This window comes from Drosophila navojoa, chromosome 2 (genome assembly GCF_054131105.1).
Source record: "Drosophila navojoa isolate 15081-1374.11 chromosome 2, UAZ_NAV_1.0, whole genome shotgun sequence".
In the NCBI taxonomy this organism is placed as follows: domain Eukaryota; kingdom Metazoa; phylum Arthropoda; class Insecta; order Diptera; family Drosophilidae; genus Drosophila; species Drosophila navojoa.
In genome coordinates this window covers 1945747-1970000 of record NC_142890.1, presented here as the reverse complement: position 1 = coordinate 1970000, position 24254 = coordinate 1945747, and the positions used below count along the sequence as shown (strand labels likewise).

Below are 24254 nucleotides of genomic sequence, written 5' to 3'. Positions count from 1 at the left end.
GTGAATAACCGGAGATAGAGCATCGAACCCTGAAGCAACAGTTATTTGGGGATTAGTGCTGGGATGCTGGGAAAGTGCATGTCTGCAGAAAATCGAATCAGGCAAGGTGGGCGGCGGCGGCGGCGGCGTCTGGGGGCGCGGCTATGCCAAAAATGTGCAACAAAAGCTGAAGACGTAGTGCAGCATTTGATGATGAAACGACGTGTTAATTAAGGTCATAATAATTCAACCTAAATTGAAAACTTGCCCCGGCTGCTGCCAGCCTCACGCTCTCTCGCTCACTCTGACACTCTCTCTGTGTGTGTGTGTGTGTGTGTGCCACGCCCAGTGGCAGTGCTGGCTGCTACCTGCAGCAGTTGGCCCAGCTTTCAGTTAAGCTGATTGCAACAAATTATTTTGCACCTTGGCTGAACTTTGCTTGCGCTGGCGTTGATAAACGAATTTTGTTTAGTTTACTTTGCTTATTTTAATGCTGAGCAGGGGCCACACTTGGCATGCCAGCCGCCCCCTCATCTGATGTGGTCCAGCAGCAGCAGCAGCAGCAGCAGCAGCAGCAGCAGCAGCAGCAGCAGCAGCACCATTCGCATCATCATCTCTGTCGCCCTGTCTGGCTGTCCATCTGGGGCTTTGTTCCATTTGGGTTTTGCATATTCGAGGCTCGTAGACTAAGCGTATCTTACAATTTGCAGCTGTTGTCTTAAAGGCCAGCAGAGCGACAGAGACAGAGACAGAGAGTGATAGAGCGAGAGCGCTATAGGTACTTTTCGCCTACTCCATCTCTTTCTAATTAAGTTATTGTCCTTCTAAGCTTTGCTCACATAATTATGCTATAGGGTGCATTTTCCCTCTACTTAATCAGTTAAAGTTATTTATTTCTCTATCTCAGAAGCAATCGAATAAGTGAATAAGTCAAGTTGTTTGAGTTCTATATACATATGTATATGTATGTATATGCATGCATATGTAAATTATTAATGATTCCAGCTTAATGAATTAGTTATTAAATGAATAATAAAAAATATATATATATTTTTTTGTTATTTATTTTTTATTTCATTTATTTTTCATTGATGCTTTATTGATTTTATTATTGATTGAAATTAGTTATTATTATTAGTTGTATTTTCTTAAAAATATATAAAGTGTACATATGATTGTAATATTAGATATATAGTATTTCATTTAATATTTTGTAATGAATAAAACAAATATATATTTACAAAAAAAAAACTGTTTCGTAATTTTAATATGTTAAAATTATTTTAACATTTTAACATACTAAAATTAAGAAAAAGTTGTTTTTTTTTTTGTATACAATATACAATGACTTATTTTTTATATAATCATAATTAATTATTATTTATTTATTTACAAAAAAAAAAAAAACTTTTTCGTAATTTTAATATGTTAAAATTATTTTTAACATTTTAATATACTAAAATTAAGAAAAAAAATTTTTTTTGTAAATAAATAAATAATAATAATTAATTATGATTATATAATTAATAATTCATTATATATTGTATACAAAAAGTTATTTTTTTACAACACATTGAAATATTCTTTAGTTAGATTTATTCTTAAAATAATATAGTATATAGTATTTTATAAAATTTTTTTCTTAATGAATAATAGAAATATATATTTACAATAAAACAACATAAATTAATATTATTTTTTTTTTTTAAATAATTATTTTTATTTATGTTAAAATATTAATATTAATTGATTATGATTTAATAATAAATAATTTATTGTATTTGGTATATTTAAAAACCATTATTAATTTTTTTTTACAGCACATTGAAATGTTTTTTAGTTAGATTTATTATTAACTGAGTGCATATTTGTTAAGTAAATTTATTCAGATTATTCTGAACAGATATACTAGACCAAAGACTATATCCTTCATATATACATATTTTATAAGTTTATACAAATAAATCTCGAGTTACGTAATTCCAATCCTGATCTTGTATGGAATAACTAAAACTATATCGAAATATAACATATAGAAAATATGTATATCAAAATACGTTCAGCTTTAATAAGAGATTAGGGTATTAAGGTAACTGTTTGGGATCGCATTTAAATGAAGTTTTCTTTTAGATAATCAACGCGTTATTATTATTATTATTATTTTTTATTTTTGTATTTTTTGTTCTATGGCGGGCTGTCAGTTGGTTCCCCAGTTGAAACTTGGTTAAAGTGGCGAATTGTGTTGACCATTAAATGTTATTAGTTAGCAAAAGCGCAATTTGGTGTAGTGCTTAAAAACTTGCATAATATTATTATGCTTGACTCATTTGCATAAGAATTGGCTTAGCTGGTCATTGCTCAAAACAGAGAAGGAAGGAGAGATACATAGAGTGAGAGAAGGAGAGAGAGAGTGCGATTGGTTTAAGTTCTTTTAAAAAGTTTATTTTACATAGCTCACACATAATTATGGCGCAGCATAAGACCTAACTCGCTCTCTCTCGCTCACTCTCTCTATATATATTTACCTGGTATTCTAATTCACACAGATAGAGGAAGAGAGTGATGCAGTGAGGATGAGTGGGTCGCATTATCCTTGGCTGCCGCAGGTTAGTTTCCTTGCCACATGCGAAAATGCGCTACATGGAAAGTTTTTACTAATTTACATTCATTACACACATTTGCAATAAAACTAGCAGCCCAACTCGACTCAATACTTGCACACACACACACACATAGGCATCTACACACACACACTCACTCACAGAGAGAGATACTGAAGTGCTACACACAACTACATTGACATTTTACATGCTTCATTAGCGTGTAAGCGCGGTAATAATGAAATTTCCTTATGGCTGCATTTGCCAACTTCATATGTGGGCGGTGCTCAATTCGGTTTTTGGGATTCGGCTTCGGGTTTGGGTTTGGGTTCGGGCTCGGGTTCGGGTTCGGGTTTTGGTTTCGGTTTTCGTTTCGCTACTCTTGAGGTCCTTGCTGATATTGCTGCATAGTTTTTGCGCCAGTTGCTAAACTTGAGGCGTTGTTTCACCTACCTAACCACAATTTATGTTGCTTGCGGCAAAGCAAATACTTGAGTTCCAGCTGAATGATTGACGAGCAGATACCCTGCATGTAGCTAAATAGATCTGACTTCGGCTTTATTCAGTTTTCGAGCAGCTGGTTTGAAATGTAGAGAATATTTTGATTTTTTAACTTGATATTTTCGTAGGCATTTCTCTATGGTCTAGAGCTATTCATTGAATTCTTATATCCCTCTACTTTGTGCTGAGTTATATTGACTTTGGGAAATGTATTTTCAGTTAGACTTACTTTGTCGATAATTAACTATATTTGTTGATAAGTTCTAATATGGTATATATTATGGAAAAAATTAAAAAGAAAAGTCAAAATACTTCTGATGATCTTATTTAATTTTAATCTGTTCCCAATAAAGTCAATTTCTTCTGAAAATCTTATTTAAATTTAATCTGTTCTCAGAAAAGTCAAATTTCTATTGAAAATCTTATTTAAATTTAATCTGTTCTCAGTTAGATTTTCACAATGAATAATGAAACTGACATAAGATATAAAAGAGTGAATTCAATGCCAATGAGCATATTTTCGATACATAATATAATTGCAAAAACTGTCTTAATTTTATTAATTAAAATTATAAATTGATATTTTTCCATAGCTATAGATATTATAGATAGTTTTAGATCTTGATATTGATAGACTTATAATTAAAGAGTAAAGGTGATTTGCTAAATATATATACAAATCTATAAGGTATCGATATGGTTTTAGGCAAATCGATAATTATTGTTCATTTGTTGGCTTAACAAAATTAAAAAATAATTGAATTTCATCCTAGCTTATTTATTTGACATTTATAAAAACTCGAGATAGGTACAGTTGAATTTGTTAGGGAGAACCAAGGAATTCCTTAACGCTATCGATCCAAAAAATCCGATTAATCGATAAATGATAGATGATCGAGATAAGTGAATAAATTAGGGGAATTCCGAATCAAGGAATACATGACAGACACGACTATTACGACTCTTTTCTACCAACATTATTTATATATGTATATCCTGTTTAGCCTGGCTAAACTCTCACACAAGTTCATAATGCCCGCAGTTGTCAGGCAGCTTTTAATGGATCTAGGGTATAAGAACAACAAATTCAAAGTGCTACAACTGCTACAGCTGCTGCTGCTGCTGCTGCTGCTGCTGCTGCTGCTGCTGCTGTTGGCGCTGCTTCTGCTGCTCGATTCAAGGTGCATCTGGTTGGAATTTCCGCCAGGAGCTGATTGGAACTGATCAACTTCAAAGGCGGCGCTGACAATCGAAATGCGCGACATGACAATCAAATGGGGGCAAACAAAGCGATATACATATACACACACACACACTAACACACACATACATACACACTTACACCCACGCATAGCCAGTCAAAAAAAAAAAATGAGCAGCGGAAATGATGGCGCAGCTAGCGGAAACGAAGCGAGGCAGGCAACAAGCATAAAAAGAAGAAGCAGAAGGCGCAGAAGAAGTAGAAGAAGAAGAAGATGGCGAAAGGCGGCTTCAGTTGTCGCCTGCTGTGCTAGAAGAAATTAAAATTGCATTACGAAGCGAAGCAAAGGCGGATCTGCAGTCTGTCTATATACATACTATATAAACATATATACACACTTACATATACATATACATAGTTATATGTATATACGTCTCCTCTGTTTGTATTTGTGGCATAAATATTTCAATATTTTGTGCAAATTTTGAAGCTGCTTAGCAATGGGGCTGTGGGAGGGGGGTGCCGGGGAATGGTGGGTGGTCCTGGTTATGGCATGCTGTCGTCCAGCCAGGAAATAGTTTAATTAAAATACCTTAGCATAGCCATTACGAACATTACATTTAACGTGGCTGGTATTCAAAATGGGGGCATAACGGCTTTGCCAGCTGCCTGCTGCCTATGTTGACCATTTTCATTGTTTTCACATGCAAATTTTTTTTTCAGTTTGTGCTTTTTTTTTTCTCCTGCGAAACAATAGAAGCGCATTATAGAGCACGTGAGATTAGAATGAACTAGGAGTGCTGACCCTGGAGATACCCTGTAAGTTAAATAGATGGACAGAGAGATAGACGGACGGAAGCAGTAGATGCTTAGATTGAGAGACAAATAGGCAGCTGGAGAGATGGATGTATGGAGATAGGTAGGCGGACGTATACAACTGAGGGACAAGCGAAGGGACATAGAGTCAGCTGGAGTGATAGACGAACGGGTAGACGGACAGAGTGACCAATAGGCGGAAAAGGCAGACATACGGACGGATACATAAGACGAACAGCTGGAGGAACTGGGCAATAGAGACAGACAGACTGACAGACAGATACTTTAGGCGACGGAGGTATATAGCGGTAATGGGACAAATGGACAAATGGATGGACTCACGGAGGGGTAGATGCTGGAACTGACAGACACTAGAGGTGATAGACAGATGGACAACCGAAGGAACGGGATAGACTCAGAGAGAGGAAAGACAGAAGGAGAGTCAGATAGAGGAACCGGAGAACGAACGAAACGATGGGCAGACAATAAAGAGAGGGAGAGTTACTGAAAGAGAAAGAAGCAGATCTGCCAGATGGTCTAAAACTGATCAAGACTATATATACTATACGCCAAGAGCATCGTTTTCGACAGACTGTTACATAAACTCCAACAAAACCAATATAGCCTTTTGACCCATTTTGCAGAGGGCAACTGAGTGGCAAAGCAAAGAACAAGAAATGTTCACAAATGGCTGCAAAAGTTAAAGAGCGACTCAACGTTGAGCCTTTAAAAGGAGGCCACATAATAACAACAACAACTAGAGTGGCAACAACAAGAACAACAACAACAACAACATGTCCACATAAAACATGCAAATATCCGAAGCACGCCCCATGGATGATGTTGTTAAGCGTTCGTCCTTTACCAAATAAAAGAAAAGCAAAAAGGAATAAATAAATACAACAAATAATAACAACAAGCACATAAAAAGTAAATGCAAATAACCGTTGCCTATTTCAAATACAAAACAATAGAAAAAAAAACTCTTTGAAGTGACGAACTTTTAATATACTATGCAAAATAAAATATTTGTGGATATCGAATTCGATTGCTAAACATTTAGAGGCTCAGTTTGCCTTGAGGACTATGAAATATTATAAAATATATGTCCTACTAGATGATACTTTCTCATTATTCAATATATGCCAACCTGTTAGTAATCGATAACGATTGTTGTATTTATATGGCATACGAGCTGGATATTATTAATAGTTAAAAAAAACTAACATTTATTTTAATTGAATGCATTTAAATTTGCTTGAAAGTGAATATCGATCAACATATGTATATCGATATATATCGAAAGTCAAGTATATCCGAGTTCAATCGAAAATATATTTGTTGTATGTTTTATGAGCTTAGTTAAGAGATTAAAAAATAGCGTTTATATTTATCGATAACTATCGATAAGTCCAATAAGTGCTTGTTATATGAAAAATTCCTATATAAGAATTCTTGAATATGTTCTTTTTTAATTTTTATGTAAAAAAGAATTTATTTCTAAACTCTTTATGACGTCATAGGTCTGACCATCGATACTTATCGGTGGTATATTAATCTTTGCATTAATTGCTTTGCAGCTTGAACAACAAAATAAAAGTACTCTCAGCAAGTGTATAAAAAAAAACATAGCAGAAGGAGGCAAACAGGGAGAGAGAGAATAAATAACGGAAAAATAAAATAAAAACAAAACAAGTCGAACAATAAGATTAACATGAAAACAATCATGACAATCAGCAACCGCAAATGTCAAATTAAATTATCAATAAATGTACACGAAGACAACAGTGGAGCATACACCACGCCCCCACATCAACGCCCACAACGCTCCACACACCATGCTCCACCCACCGTTCAACAACTGTCCGCACGGACGCAAATTTGTCGTTTGGCGGCGATGGCAACAAGCAATATCAAGTATACGAACCGTGAGTCCACGAAACGGGCATGGCGTCTGCAGCACATAATGAAATCATTTGCAAAATGAAAACAACAGCAAGCAGCAGCACCAACAGCAGCAGCACACACACACACACACACACACACACTCGCGAACATACAGGGATACAGCAACACACATACTTAAAATGTTTTTGCTTCACTTGAGGACATTGTCCATCAGTGAAACTTTGCACACCATTGAATTGAAGACGAAAGAGGAATGGAAAACAGACAGGCCACGGAGCGAGCGAGAGGGATGGAGCGGTGGGCAGCGAAGGGCACACTTGCAAATCATAAAACAACAGAGGCGAAGAAAATGTTTTTTAAATCTTCATAAATATTCATTATGAGAGTGAAAGAGAGAGAGAGAGAGAGAATGAAGGAGTGGGGTAAGGCGACTGAGGAGGGAAGCTAAAGAGGCTGAGTAAATAGTTTGAGGGCAGCTGCGAATATTCCAATGGACTGTGGCCACTCTCTGTATGGGTGTGTGTGTGTGTGTGTGTGTTTGGGCAGCCGCTAAATTTAATTTTACAGATGGCTCTCTACATGAAGTTGCCAGCAAAACAAAATAATAATAAAGTGGCCCGCAAACAAAAACAGCAAAGCTTAAAAGAAAATGTGAATAAAAATAAATTCAAATATTTTGTAATGAAGAAACGAAGAGCGAGGGAGAAAGGCAAATGGCCTTGAAGTTGTTGAGGCTGTCGTCGCCGTTTTGAATGATCTGCTTTGACAATAAGCGCGCACTAAGAGAAAATTGCCCTTAAGCTAAGGGGTAGTCTTAGCGTGCTAGCGCATGCTCTTAAGCTGGGAAATGTGCGCAGACGAAATCGGGTTCAGTTAAAAGTAACGGCAACTGCAGTGGGCATACTGGGAAATTTTTAAACAGAGAGGGGAGCTGCCCTACTTTGATTTTGATTTTGTTTTTGACCAATTTAATTTTTATCATTTCAAATATTGTTGAATTGTATTATATAAATGATAAATCATATAAATATTATTATTATAGGTGCCCAGAATTCAAATTAATTTCATATATATTTCGCAGCAATATATGCTAGCAAAATTGAATATAATTTAAAAAAATAATTTAATTATTAATTTAAAATAATTTCTATTGCTATTGCAAGTTTAATTATAATATATAATAAAAATTATATTATTAATATTTCATTTGTGCTGCCTAGCCAATGCCCCTTTCAATACATTCCACAAGTTCCACACACGAATATTCCCATGCACCCAAAGGGACATTCTCTCTTCACATTACGCACTCGTTTCTAACGGAATGCTGAACGAAAAGAGCAAACGAAATGGCAGCAGCAGCAGCAGCATCGTAATGGCAATTACATTGGGTTAGTCTCACAGACTTCGCGGTTCGTGTTAACAAACCTCGCCAACTCACCCACCCCGCACTTTGACGGCATAAGGCACACTGTGCTTCGTGTGTTTGCGCTTCGTGTTAACTGTTGAATCAACGAGTGGTTGCCGAACCGTATTTGGTCCGTTCGTACGCAGCAACGAGGCGACCCAACGCAGTCTTCAACCAAACGCGTAACGAGACGGTACACAGCAACGCCACTTTCAATTGTAACGGCACAAACTGCAGTTCACTTTCGCAAGCAGAAACAACAACAAAATTTTACGCACAAATCGAAAAGAAAAACAAACGTGTGAAAACGTGAAGTGCAGCAAAGTTCAGCTCTTGGTATCTGTGCAGAGATTAAATATTCTAGTTAATCAAAAATTAAAATACGAAAACGTTTGTGCGTGATTGCCACTTGCTGCTTTGGCCCCATTTTCGTTGATTTCGGCAGATTCGCAAAAAAAATTTGCCTCTCGCGCTGCCTCTCACAGCGGCTCTCGGCACTAAGCTAACGGCACCAGTTAACGGCAAAAGCTTCTGCTACAGCGGCCACCGGAATTTGTGACAAAATAAATTGTTGGTGAAAACAATTGCAATAAAAAAAGCAACAAATATACTAAAAAAATTTGTTAAAAATAATTAAGGCAAATTTAAGAAATTTTTGCCAGATTTAACAAAATCAATTGTGCGCGCGTGTATTTATGTGCGTGTGTTGCGTGCGTGTGTGTGTGTGTTTATGTGCTCAAGTACTTGGCTCTGTTTTAGTGTTTCGTAGCTTGGCGCCAAAGTAAGCACATTTCCATAAATATTACCAAAGCTGACAGCAGAAATTTGCAACAGTTGAAAACTTTGCTAAAAGCAACAGCACCAAAAACAACAACAAACTAGAACAAGAACAACAACCACAACAACAACAACAGCAACGAGCGTATGTGCGTGCTATAGTTAAGTATAGGTAAGTGCGCCAGTCAGTCACCTGTTGAAGGGTTCTTGACTTGATAGCATATTAGCTGAAAAAAATTTAAGCATTTTACTCTTTCGAGTAATTGGTATACCTTTAATTTCCAGTAAGGTTTGTTACACCTACAAACTTTTTTGATTTATTATGTGTGTCTTTTGATTCAGTTTGAGAATGTGATGAAAATACTTAAAAATTTTGAATGATTATACCCTGAACCCATTGAAAATGAAAAATCAGGGTATAATGGTTTTGTTTAACTTGACTTTGAGCTTAATACTTTATTTTAAAGTATATATTTATTATGAGTTCACATACGTAATAATTGAGAGTAATATTTTCACTAGGCATTGGATAAATTAAAAATTTCATTTATAAATTCTTTTTTAGATCTGTAAATTTAATTATTTAATAAATAGTTATTATTTGTATTTAGATTTAAATTTCTATTAGATTTAAAGCTTAAATATTTATCGTTATATACCATATATATAAATATATTTAATATATATGTATGTATATGTATATATACATATTTAATTTTTTATATTACGTTATATACCATATATATAAATATATATGTATATATATTTAATTTTTATATTTTTATTCATTTCTATTCCTACGTCCTTATATGTATTTACACACACACATACAAATAAAAACCCAATAAAAGCCACATGCGCATGAACCCAATTGTTCTCAGAAAAAAATCCAATATTCTTGCGAAATTCTTGCTAAAATAGGAAGTTCGTCTATGCACAATCTGACTTTGTGAGGTTTACGCTAAAATTTTGTTTGAATGGAAGCGATGTTTTTGTTTGGCCGGCTTCAAGAAATAAGTATATATACATATATTATTATATACATATATTTTTTCTATTAATAAATAGATGTATACAAAATATTTATAACTTTCGATAGGTTGAATTAATGTAGTATATGTTATACAGTTATATGTACTATATAATCAGCTCAGTATTACTCAAGCGAGGACTATTACAAGATTCTTTTAAATTACTATGCTGTAAATATTTTAAAATAGGATCTTATTATAACCAAGTTTAATGAATTGCAGCAGTTAGGGTATATAATTGTCGGTGCTTTTGTGTCTTGATTTTTGTTGTGCCATACATTCGCTACGAATTTGCAATTTTTTCTTTTTTTTTGTTTTTTTTTTTTTTTTGTCATCCATGCATGAATTGCAATCGTTCAGCCTGCGCAATTAATATGAATTAAGACCCACAGATTTTAAAAATCATTTCAGCTCAGTTTTTATGCATTGTTTTTTGCTTCGCTTATATACATACATATATGTATGTATTTCGCTTGTGATTTTTTTCATTAACTTTTTTGCTCAACAATTAATTATAAATAGATATGAATTTTCCGCATCATTTTATTAATTCTTTTTTTTTTTTGTTACCATTTATTGAGCAGATTTTCCGGTAACTTAAAAAAATAATTTTATTATTTATTTATATATGTACATATATGTATATTATAGCTGTAATATGTATAAATAGTTAAATTAAAAGTGTTAAGCCTGCAAGTCCGCATAAATGTTCGCTTTATTTAAGCATTTAATTCTAGCCCACCTGGGCCCTGGCTCAGTGTCAACACAGAAGTATGGATATTGGAAAAAACATTTTTGAGTTTTCAAAGGGCTTCAAATTGTAATTAAATTCAATTGAAATTCTTCTCGTTTTTTTGTTAACACTCGCTTGGGTAACTAGTGGAGTATATGGGGTTTCGTTTGAAATTGGAGTAAAGAATATGTCTGATTTACTATTAAGAGTCGAGTCCCTAAAGTGAGATTGCATACAACTAATATACTCTTCCTTAGGAATTATACTTGGCAAATTCAATTTATATCTTCAAGAGTTTTGAACTCAATGTGAATTGAATTGAATTCTGAGCGAGTATTATGCAGCTGATGTGGAACGCCTGCAACAATCTTATTTGATTTTAATGACTGCACTTTTATGATTTATTAAATTTTATTGGCCAGAGGAAACGAGCAATCAATCAAAAATACAAATATGTAAAATACAGTGAAGCCTTTGCACTGATGTAAAACATTATTAAACTGGAATTTATCTCGATGCTACGCAATGGAATGAACTTAAAGGGATTTCTGAATCAATATTAATATTTAAAATGCCTATCCTTTATATTTAAGACGATTTTTTTCTAGGCAGTTAGCCGATGTTATCAACAGAGGAGTCTCTAAGGTTGATATTGCTTAAATAAATTTAAATAGAGGGTGTACTCGACTAGAAAATACCTGTACAAGGAAACAGAAAGTAGACTTTTATTAAAGATTCTACCATGCTATAGTATAAATAGTATCTAAAGCATAAATTATAGACTACTTATCATCATGATATTGCTTAAAATTTTATAAAGAGGGTGTACTCGACTAAAAAATACCTGTACAAGGCAACAGAAAGTAAACTTTGTATATATAGTATAAAGCATTATAGACTACTTATCATTCGCAATTAGTTTGATTTGATTTTCAATTCATGAAATACTTGTTTACTATGCTGCAAACTTTTCAATTATTCATAATTTATTGTAGCTCATTTCCATTATTTCGAAAACTTGGCAAGTTTTATTGCATTCAATTTCAAGAAACTTAATTGGCAAATTGTTTGCGTGTAGTTTAAGACTTTGCATTCCGCTTAATTGAGGCAACTTCTTTGCAGCAGGCTGCCTAATGAGCCGCGTTTATTTGCATCAATTGCAGTTGCATATAATAATAATTGAGTATCATGAGTGGACGAGCTGATGAGTCCAAGGTTCCACTTAAGAGACTTAATTCATTTGTGCTGGGGTAAATATTTCACTCGGCTTAAGCTTGTTCTCTATGGATGGTTGCTTTAAAAATATTTTTGAGTTTTTTCTACATTTTAAAGTTCTTAAAATACCCAAAATTAAACAGTTGAATATAAATTCCTTGACGAGCAAATAATATATATGTATATACGTAAGTTCAAGCCAGAAATGCGCAGTCTGAAAGCGACATTAAATGATCATAGCTTGCACTGTCTTTCTCTCTCTCCCCCTCTGTATCTCTCTCTCTCTCTCTCGCTCTCTCATTCTGTGACACTATAAATTCTTATGCAAACTTTAATTTCCGTCGAAATGCTGCGGTCGCGTTCGCTTTTAACTGAAAGTCAAAGCCCTATAAATAAATATTGCACGCATGGGCGTGGCATATTTATACTCGTGCAAATGCCCACACTCACCCACATCAGTGTACATACACACATACCCACATATGCAGTTTGGCATCATTTATATTTTATTGAACCAAATAGCTCTTGGCTAACAGAGCAGAGCCTTCATTAGTTGGCCAAAAGTCAATAACGGCTCGGCATACACTTTAATTTACTAGTATGTGGCACTGTGTGTGTGTGTGTGTGCGTAAGCGATTGGGGCTAATTGTTTTAAAGCATTCAAACATGAATTTTGCTAATTAAACATGCCCACAAATAATTTGGTTGCAAAATAATGACAAAATGTAAATAATTGCAGCCAAATGGCGACTGTGGCCGGCGACCAATTGGCCAACAAATAACCCAAAATACTAACCAGGCACACACACACATACAGATGTACATGCACACGCACATGTCGGTCACTTGCTTTGCCTAATGCAATCAATAATAATTGCACAATTAATGGTAGAAGAACTAAAAACAAGACTAAGAGTTACCCTGATAGATGTATATACATATATTCTTTTAGTAGAAACTACAATAGACTACGACAATATAAGAAAACTATGTGATATAAAGGAAATATATTAAAGTATAGAGTATACTCGAATATACTAGAATACAAGAATATAAGAATATTATATGATAAAAATTATGTATATATCAGACTATACTCGAATATACTAGAATACTACAGTTCAAGTATACTAGTATACTACAATACACATAAAAATACTAGAATATACTAGATATCTTGAGTACATAAATATTAGAATAATACAATGCTATAACTGAAAATTACTAAAATACTGATAGACTAGAGTGTAGTAAAATACTAAAATTCTTGAGCTATAAATACTGGAAAAATAATTAGAATTCTTGAGTATATCATAAGTAACAGAACAATGTAAGTGTAATTAATAAAATACTGATAGACTAGAGTGTAGTAAAATACTAAAATTCTTGAGCTACTAGATTAATAAATACTAGAAAAATAAATAGAATTCTGGAGTATATCATAAAAAACAGAACAATGGAATTGTAGAATGCTAGAATATTTGAAATATACTTAAACCTTAAATCAATAGAATATTTTCAGTCAATTCAAGAAGGCTAGCATAATAGAATACGGAGAGATGCCGAAGAAACGAGAATATTAGACTACTAGAATCTCAGTACTTACAGCAAGCAGCTATACAACCTATATACCCCTTTCACAGACAATGCGCTATCATCAATCAAATATTATCTGAATTAGCTGTAGTATAATTGAACTCCAATATTTGTGAAGGCATACAATTTACTTATATAATAATAATAATAACCGTCTATCAATCACTTAAGCCAACTAGAGTTGTTTGAAATCGTCATTCCATGGGCTAAATATATATATAATTTGGTAAATTCATTAATTATTTGTATAGGCTAGCCAAAAATATGCCTTAATTGATGTGAAATTGAAGGAATAAACGTCTTATAGATGTGATGGGGATTTCTAAATTAGTAAATATGGTGATATAGGATATGGCTGACTAAAGGTGGATTTAAAAAGTATTTAATAATTCCCTAACTTTTGTTTAAGCCAACTTACTTAACGGGTAAGTACTTTTGATTCACTGCAACTGAATCCATATAATCTAGTATAACTCCAATTATTTCCAGGGTATTTAGTGTTGGTCATATACTAACCCAATGGGCGGTCTAACTTTTTGGCCATTGGCAATTGTGAAAATTGGTGCATTATGTGAAATGCGTTGCCAGGCAATTAATAAGCGATTGGCATAACAAAGGCAAAATGGACGCAATGGTTAATTGCGATTTAACATTCGGCGTTAATAATAAATAATTCAACAAGCACGTAATGTGAGCTAGCCGAATACGTAACGGCGGCAGCTGGCGCCTTTTCCATAAAGTCCATTTGAGCCATTTTATTTGGCTGTGTGAGCGGGTGAGCGGGAGTGTAAGTGTGTGAGGGTACTTTTATAAGTGACTGTTGGCCATTGCCATTGCCATGGCGATTCATTTGGACGCGTGCACTTTTCACTTCCGCAGCTCATTTTCATTTCAGCTGTCTCTCTCTCTCTCTCTCTCTCTCTCTCTCTCTCTCTCTCTCTCTGTCGCTGTCTCTGTTTCTGGCTGCGTCTTTGCCAACTACTTGGCAGTTTCTTATCGGCGCTTTTCTTTTCGGCTATTGACTAATTAAAAAACCAGCAAGAACCCCGTTGGCTAGATGGCATAATAAGCAACTGCTGCTTCAGTTTTTCTTTATTTTTATTTTTGCTACAGTTTCATATATATATACAGGATAGAGCGAGAGAGAGAGAGAGCTCTAGTAGATTTTTACTCGTATTTTCCAAATGACCCAATAAATTTGCACTCATTATGACGCTGAGCCACGAACGTTTTGTTTGCGGCCAGCTGAATAAAGCAAGCAAGGACCTGCTCCAGCAGCAAGAAAGTAAAATAAATGTTTCTCAAATCGTAGCACAAATAAAAACCTAACCAGCGCCCTTACCTTACCTACCAGCCGTCTATTTTTTTTCTGTATCCAATTCCTGCTACCGCTCCCCGGCTCCTGCTCCTGCTCCAGCTCCTGCTCCAGCTCTACTAACTGCCAGGTAATTGCGCTAAGCGCCATTGAGAGCTGGCCAGCGCATAATGAGCGTGAAAATACTTATGTAGTGCAAATATGAAAACCTCCTACGGAAAAAAATGAAACCTGAGCAAAAACACTGCGAGCAGTGAGAAAAGCAGACGAAGAAACGGAAGAAAAATATGAAATCTTGATTTGCGCCCCGTTGGCTTTCTTTAACTAAATATAGTTACACGACTCCAGCTGAATTCGCATTATAATTTTCTAATGAGAATGGGAATTGTTGAATCAGCATTAATGCCAAATTTCTTGGAATTATTTTTGCGCTTGAATAATACAATAGAGAGGAAATAATCAAAAAATACAACAGTACTTTGATATGGGTACAAAGATCTACTAATGAGTTGAGATATTAGCTTCAGACATATTTCTTCCTTTTCATCTCAAAATGAAATCTTTTTAAAAGTTAATTTAATTTCTTCCGCAAATTGAGAAATGTTTGGGACTATAAATAATTTGAAGCATGATAATATTAGATTTTATGTCAACCTTGACATTTATTCAGCATAATTTGAGCAATATATTTTATTAAATTATTGGCATGCTTTGTGACTTTGTGACTGTCTCAAGAATCTACCCAATTTCAGCGCAAGAACTTAAGTGCCCAGGCGCAGCAAAATCCTGAGTCCTTGGCCGAAAGCAATGAGAGTCGGAAGCGGCAATGGGGCAGGAGTTGGATAACTGCCCAACTTGTGCTACGTAGGACTGAACGTTATTTAATAATCATATTATTATTGTTATTATTGTATATTTGTTATTATAATTATTATTTTTTTGGCTAAATGGAGCAAATGGAGTGTGGCAGCTCTTTGGTTTCCTGGATTACTTTTGATACATATGACTGGGCGTGATATATATTATATATTATTATATATATATTATATTCTTATTATCATTTTGATTATATTCTAAAATACCTGCATATATATTATCTTGCTTTTAAGACTTGTTTATTTATTAACAAATTCTTGGCGAATGGAATGAGAGAGAGAGTGTGAAACTAATATATATTTTATTTACTGTAATGCTCTTCACCTTTTAGTACTACTTCAGTAGATCTGACCTCAATTTCCTCATTCTTAAACTGTTTCATCATCATCTCTTATAGTATATCATATATAGGGTTTATGTCACATATTTTATTCCCTCTGTTAGTCAATTTGCTGCTATCTGTGCTGTGGCTGCAGTCACATTTGTGGCACACTGAAGTGAATGCAAATCTAGCCAACATTTTCAGCTTCAAAATCTATGCTTAGCCGTTTAATTATGCCTAATTAGGCGTACCAGTTGCAGTTGCACTTGCACAAACACACACAAACACATCTATAGATAGCGCGTACGTGCTCTTCTCTTGCACTCCTCTCTCTCCCGCTCTCTCTCTAGCTCTCTCTCTAGCTCTCTCTCTCTCTCGCGCGCTATCTGCCTGCCTCACTCTATTTGCATTTGCCTTTCTCATTCAAGTGCCGCACATTTTGAATAATTAATTTGTGCCCTGCTAATTTACACGCTGTTTCCACTGGCTTTTCGGTTAGAGTTTCGGCCGAGAGGCTTTCACTGGCAATTGGATCTATTGCAGCTGCTGCCACTGTCGCAGCTACTGTTTCTTTAGTCAACCACGCCCACTTTCAGCCTACCTATGCCCTCTTGCTCATGCCTGCTGCGCCTACAGTGCCTGCAGTTTCCTTCTGCTGCATGTTATTTGATTATTTTGTCGTTGCAATTCTCGCACTGCGTATGTGTGCGTGCGTGTGTGCGCATGTGTGTGTGTGTGTGTTTGTGGTATGGTCTGGCATATTTATGACACTCGTAATTAAATTTAATTGTTGCACTTTTGGAACACGAGCGCTTCGTTAGGCTGTGGCTGCGGCTGGGGCGCTAAAACCTCAGTGAACCCACTCTCTGGTTCACGTGCTGCTGCTGCTGCCGCTGCTGCCGCTATTGCACGCAGCAACTATTGCCACCTCGGGTGCATAAATTGTTGTTGTTCTAAATACCCTGTAAATGAAAAAAAGGGTATTACTAAGAAGAGAATATATATTATAGCTATATCCAATTATTTTAACTTTTGCGTATATGAAGTGAAGTTAGACTCTTATAATAAAGATCACGAGCTCATTCTAGGCTCATGCTAGAAAATGTGATTATTCTTCACTTACTACAGTGCTATGTAATTTAAATAGTCAAAGGCCTAAAACAATGTACAGAGTATCTTTTAGTCACATATCTTAATGCATACGGAGTATCTCTTAGTCGCATACACACAATGTGCTTCTTTTTTATTGCTTTTAATGTAACATCTATTATTTTGCTTTTAATACTCTGTAAGTCAGAAAGTTCAGTTAGATATAGTAGAATTTTACTTCTCAAAATTACTTATAATTAATAAAAAAAAAGTTTTTTGAATAAAACTTAATTTAATGCAACTCATTAATATTAATATTAATATTTCCCCTTATACCGAATGCTTAAAAAATATATATTCCATTACACAATAGACATTTAACATTTACAGAGCATCTGCAAGTCATGCATACCCTTTTAGTCTTTTAGCTTTTTGTTTAGCTTTTTGTCGCCATTCATATATGGCTTACTTTGCCAGCTGGTTGCGTGCAGCTCTTGATATGATAAGCCTTTCGCTTTAGCCAAATACCCTATAGCACTCAGCAGCCCCCCCCCCCCCCCCCCCCTGACACGTCCCCATTCGGGCTCCACACGCAGAGCCCCTTTAATTGCGATGCTAAACGCTAAATCAGAGCCTCACGTGTACCACGTAATTAGCTTAAGTTGTAAGCTCCTGTTATAGAATTTCATTCGTCTCATTACGATGGTGTCCATTGCTAATGACCACACATACATGCACAATAGCACACACACACACACACACACACACACACACACACACACACATACACACATACACATTCACGCTCTGTCTGTGTGGGTGTGCAAATATTTGTTTTGGGTTTCACGTGTTGAGAACTATTTCAATTTTATTTTTATCAACTCTCAGAGCTTTTTATAATAAATATATATTTGAACATATTGTCAGATTAAATATCAAATATTTGTGTGCACTAAATGTTTGTCCAGTTGTGCACACAAATTTTTTGTATTTTTTTTGTATTTGAAATTATTTGTATTAAATTTGCAAAAAATGCAATTTCGCTCAAATGCAAAGCTCTCATTAGTAGTAAAGGCTTTAGTATGATTTAGTATTTAAATTAGGGGAATAGCTCATTGTTTCATTTGAATATATGTGGATGATAATTTTAAATAAACACAATTGCTAATTGGAAGACAAATAATATTAGTTTATATTAATAGTAGTAAATTATCGGTAGCCTTACCCTCCATCCAAGGATAGTAAGTTGTTACGTATTTGTATCTATTTAATTCTAATTCTCTCTGATTTCTTTTGATATAATAATAGCAATATAGTGCTTTTGATATGCTATTATAATTGTATATTGTAAATAAGCTAGTATAAATATATATTTTATAAAGAAATGCTACAAAAATTTGTCAAATAAATTTTCAGTATACATATAATTATTTTTGTTTTCCTTTATTATTTATAAGAATTTAACTAATTTAGACAGTGTTAATACTGAACCTCAGTTTTATATCACGCTTTGTCTATGTCTCTCACTATCTCTCTCTCTCTCTCTTTCTCACTGTCTCTCTCTCTCTCTTTCTCACTGTCTCTCTCTCTCTCTTTTTGTACCTCTTTTCCTATCCTTACATTTTATTCTCTATTTCTATCTCTTTCACTTATCTTTCTTATAGCTCCATTTCACTGTCTGTCTGTATCTCTCTCTCTCTTTCCCTGGCTCTCTCTCTCTCTCTCTCTCTCTCTGCCTCTATATCTCTCACTCTCTGCCTCACTTTCTATTTCTCTCTGCCCTTCTCTCTTGGCCTCTCTCTCTCTCTCTCTCTCTCTATCTACCTCTATCTTTATCAGTCACTTTCTTCTATTCCCCTTTCTGTTTCTCCATCACTCTCTCTTTCCCTCTGCCTCAAATAGCCATTCATTATCTCTCTCTCTCTCTCTCTCTCTCTCTCTCTCTCTCTCTCTCTCTCTCTCAATCATTCTCTGACTCTGCGTCACTCTTTGCCTCTCATTAGCTCCCTCTCTCTTTATGAGTGCATCGTCCTCTCACTCCTTTCCCCTCTGAGCCCCCCCTCTCCCTCCCTCTCTCTGCCTAGAATCGAATTGTAAAATTCTACAGCGCCTAATTACAAATTTGTATTTGCTGAAAACTATGATGCAAATTAATTTTGTGCTTTTCCGCATGAGAGTTTGTCAAAAGGCAAAACAAATATGAGGCAAATTATGAATAATTTTATTGGATTTGCATATGAATTATTAAGCGAATGATACAGCTCTTTAAATATTCAATTCAACTGGCTATTAGTTAGCAGTATTTTAATTCAAAATGAGAAATGCTGTTTCAATTTCACATTTCGTATGTATATACATAAATATGCATATATGTATATTTAGTTATACATATTGCACTTAAAATGCTTTATTATGATTGCTGAATATTTGCTTAGGCTCAGCAATTGCGGTCGACAGTTGAAATGAGTTTAATCAATCAATATAAAATAAAGGAACAAAAAAATGCGAATAATATAAATGAAATCAAATCAAACCAAAATCAACAAATTAATGTGGCAACACTTTCACCTGTTTCACCTGCTGCCAAAATCAGCCAAAAAACCGGCAAAAGTGAAATGAAAAGTGAGAGCAAGTGGCACCGAGGCGTCTTTTGATGGCGTATCCTTGACTTTCCTTACTTTTTCACTTTATGTTTTAAAGACAGACTTGGTAATGAAAAAGGCGTCCTTTGTGCGCGCTAACCTCCCTCCCATCTCTCTCTCTCTCTCTCTCTCTCGCTCGCTCTAATGGCGCAAAATGAGCGCGGGCGTTGCGCCCAAAATGTTTGTCATGCCATCGTATCACGGTATACCAAGGTACTTGCTTGCCATTGTTGCTATTCGTATACCCTGTAGCCTTGCAAACTGGGTCAATGTAATGCCATCAACTATTATAATAAATACGAAATTCCTGGCAGTTTCGTTGCTTTTAACATAGCACAACTTTTGTTGTTGTTGCTGCTCGCTGGGAGTGGGCCAATGACTTCTCTTTGCTGGAGTCAGTTAGCTTAAATTGCTCTACATAATGTTCATATACATATATATATGGCTTGTATCTATATCTATATATTCTTTTAGCATTTCTTAAGGTTTCTTGGCTTTTCATTAGTTTACTGGAAACTTCTCTAGACAAAACTTGATTTTCACGCTAGTTCCTTCATTGCAGGACTTGATTAAAACTTTTGTTTCGCGCTTCTCCTGCTTCTTTTTAATTAACAGCAACTAAGTGCTAATGACTGTTTACTCTAATCAATATACAAGTTGCTTTTCATTACAGTATTTGGATCATAAAATCTCTTTTCAGTAACAGTTGATCGAAACGCTTTGATCTATAGTTATATCTGTAATAACTTTTTCGAGAATCTCATCGTATTCAATATTAATAGACGAATCTAAATCAAGTATTTGTTAAAGGATTTTTTTCTCTGAAGAAAAAATATTTTAATTTGAATTTTAAAATAATATTCTCTTTCTTTTCTTGTACATTTAAAAAAAAATATGTTTAGTGATGCAAAAACTATTTAATAAAAATATATTTTATCTCTTATGTGATCGCATTTTCCAATGAAAGTAATATACAGAATTATTAAATTTTACTGGATTAATTTATAATTTATTTTTTAAATTTATTTATTTATTTTTTTTGTATTTTATAATTCATTAAATACATATTTGTATTGAATATTTTTTTTTTAAATATTTTTCTCTAAAACTTTTTAAATTTTTAGTTAGTTATTTAATTCAATTAATTTATTTATTGTACTTTTTTTAAAAAATATTTTTTTTTTAAATTAAAATTTGATGATTCATTTTATATTATTATTAATTTGTATATTTTTAAATTTTTCAAGCTTATAAAATATTTGCAGATTGTGTTTTTTTTTTTAATATTCTAAACTAATTTACAGGGTAACTGCGAGTTCCTAATATTTTTCATAAATTGTGTTTACATTTTAACTGTTGTTGTTATTGTTGTTGGCACTGTTGCTGCCTTCTATTTTGCGTCGAAAAACTTTTTGAGTAAATGTCTTTGTCAGCAGGTGTAGTCCATGCAGGTGGCAGTTGCTGCTCTCTCTCTCTCTCTCTCTCTCTCTGTCAGTCGCCACCCACGCTGTTTGCTGCTTGCCTGCCTTCCGGTTTTTTTTTTGCCTGTCCTTGCTTGCCTTTTTGCAGTTTCATTACCCTGAAAAGAGATTTTTATTTAAAGTTGTTTGTGAACAAAAAAAAAAAAAAAAAGTAAAGAAATGCCATGTAGCATTTATGCGGTCTTTTGCTTTGTTGTTGTTGTTGTTGTTATTGTTGTTGTGGCTGGTTTTAATGCTAAAAGTTTTACGCCCCTTTGGCTGGGTGACCTGAGCGAGCGCAAACACTCGAATTATTTAAGTAGGCTCTCTCCTATATATTTATATGTATGTGTATATACATATATTTTCTTGTTGTTTGCCGAATTATTCCATGCATTCGTAAAATACGCTGTTTAGACACATTTTGTGTGCTTGCCAGGACATTGATGTCCTTTGTCTTTGCCCAGCGCTCACTTTTCTGCCAACGCAGCGCAAAATTTAGCACTCAATTACGAAGCCCAGATAACTTGAAGCCGGGGCCAAGGCCAGAAAGCCAAACAACGAAGACAGTGAAGAGTGAAGAGCGAACAGCTGAAACATTAATGAAATGAGCCTCATTAAAATGCAACGAAATGTCACTTATCTCAAATTGAAATTGAGGCACAAAACAATCTCAAAACGCACTGCGAGCAGCCAATTATAGCACGGCCCGGCCAATTCGACACGGCGTAAATACACTGATATACATCACTGTATATGGCTGCAACAACAATGTGTTATATTAGAGTGTAAGCTTGTTAACGGCCAGAGATAGCTCAAACAAGGATCTGACTCGCTCTCATCCACCCCATATAAATGTATATATATATATATATATATATATATGTGGGTCAGTTGTGCTTGCATTATGTAACAAAAGCATGACTCGGTGTGGGCTGTTCTCTAGGTGAGTTCTGGGTGCTTGGAGCTGTGTTCGTGTCGTGTTGCCCCAACACGAGTTGTTCGTGTTGCGATAACAAACTGTGCCACATAGATGCGAATCTCTCACTATATGGGCTTTAAAGTTCGGTTTCCTGTTGCAAATAAATAAATGAAGCCGACACGAACACCAAACATGATTTGGCAGAATATCGCCATGGGATTAACTGACTTATTACGACTTGACAATTCAATTAACACCAGCAAAATCAGCGTGGCCTAATTGATTAATGATTCAACACTACAAACATCTTCCTCGCAAATGATTTAACACGAATTAACACGATTTGGTACTAGAACTGGGAGCACAAGACGTTTTTTTTTTTTTTTTTTTTTTGGGGAAAAGTTAACATAGGAGCAGCAGATGATTCTATGGAATATTTTATGTCTAGACGAGAATGTAGACGTAACCATGACTTAATCACGGCCTAAGAGGCTTCTGTGGAAGCTAACGCAACATATCACACCGTTGGATTAGCTTTGAACAACGTTTCATGTCTAGACACGACTTAGCACGACGCGTAACGCCTTTCGAAAGACATACGATTTAATAACAACAACAAGATTTATTATGATCTGTTGTGTAGATGTGTAGAGTCAACTCAGCGCGAATTGGCATAAGAGCATATCAAAGGCATTTTACATATGATCTTATGAGATTAACTGGAATTTATAGGTCTTAACATGACTGAAGTCGACTAAGTATTTCTTAGAACTTGTAAACATATAAATCAATGCAATTAAATGCGATTTATAACGAGCTTACACGAGTTAACAGCACTTGGAGTATTATTAACACGATTTAACATTCGATTTACATAGGACTTGACATTCAGTTTACATAAAAACGTGAAAATACTCGATTTGCTGGCCATTGAGAAAAATTAACATTAAATATGCTTACATACTTTGATAGGAGGGCTTGGCAAGACTTATTAAAGCTTAAATACGATCAAAGGGAAAACTAACCTAGATAAATGATCCTAACTCAAGTTTGGTCGATTCATACGTCTTAAGCAAGGTGAACAAAGTGAACAAAAAGTTTAAGCAAACTAGTTCATTATATAAAAATAATATTAGATGGATTTAAAGATTCTTCTTATATATTATATATAAAGAACATATACATAATTTGAATGTACAATGCTTGGGTCGTGCTTTTAATTAGATATCGTGCTCGTTTCGTGCCTGCTGCTGACACATGGCCATCTTTAAATATGGCCGGACAAGTAAGGCCATATTAAATGGCCAGCATGCAAGTAGAGGGCCAAGCGATACAAGTAATGGCAATGGGAATACTTCTGGTGCCGAAAAACGTATAAGAGGCAAACTGGGCGAGGAGCTCAAGATGGAGGAATGAGTATTGGGAGCAAAGCAGTCGCACTGAGAAGCAGCAGGCACTTCAGGCTGACTGCCTGGCTGCTCTGGCTGCTGGCTGCTGGCTGCTGCCTGCCTTGGCATCAACTTTTGGTTAACTGCAAAACATAAGCCGGTCACAGCACAGCATTCATGAAAAGCGATAAAAATGGGTCCGGGCATTGTGCGTTGTGCTGTTGTAGCCTTCAGTGCCATATTGTCCAGAGTCGCATCCTGTTGCCACCTAGACAGCCGGCACGCCCCCCTGAGCAACCAAGCCCTCCAACTGGTCCTTTTGTCTGGCTGCTGCTGCTGCTGCTGCTGTTGCTGCTGTTGTGTACGCAAAGTGAGGAAAAATTGTGGGAAATTACATTTCGAGCTATGCGTCTAGGCTTAAGGCTGAAGCAGCGGAGAGTGGAGTGGGTGCTGTGCTGAAATCCAGACTTAGCCTATT

General features: G+C 35.1%; 1 protein-coding gene across 3 annotated transcripts in view; it reads left to right on the top strand.

The window, feature by feature from the left end:
• The first annotated feature begins 8527 nt into the window (after nt 1-8527).
• LOC108659981 (uncharacterized) overlaps nt 8528-24254 on the top strand; it is a 46137-nt gene continuing 30410 nt past the window's right edge. The window contains exon 1 of one of the 3 annotated variants that reach the window (XR_016196254.1): nt 8528-9359. The gene's annotated coding sequence lies outside the window, so the exon portion shown is untranslated. The remainder of the gene's footprint in view (nt 9360-24254) is intronic. The other 2 variants (XM_089256617.1, XR_016196253.1) reach the window with 2 other exon arrangements.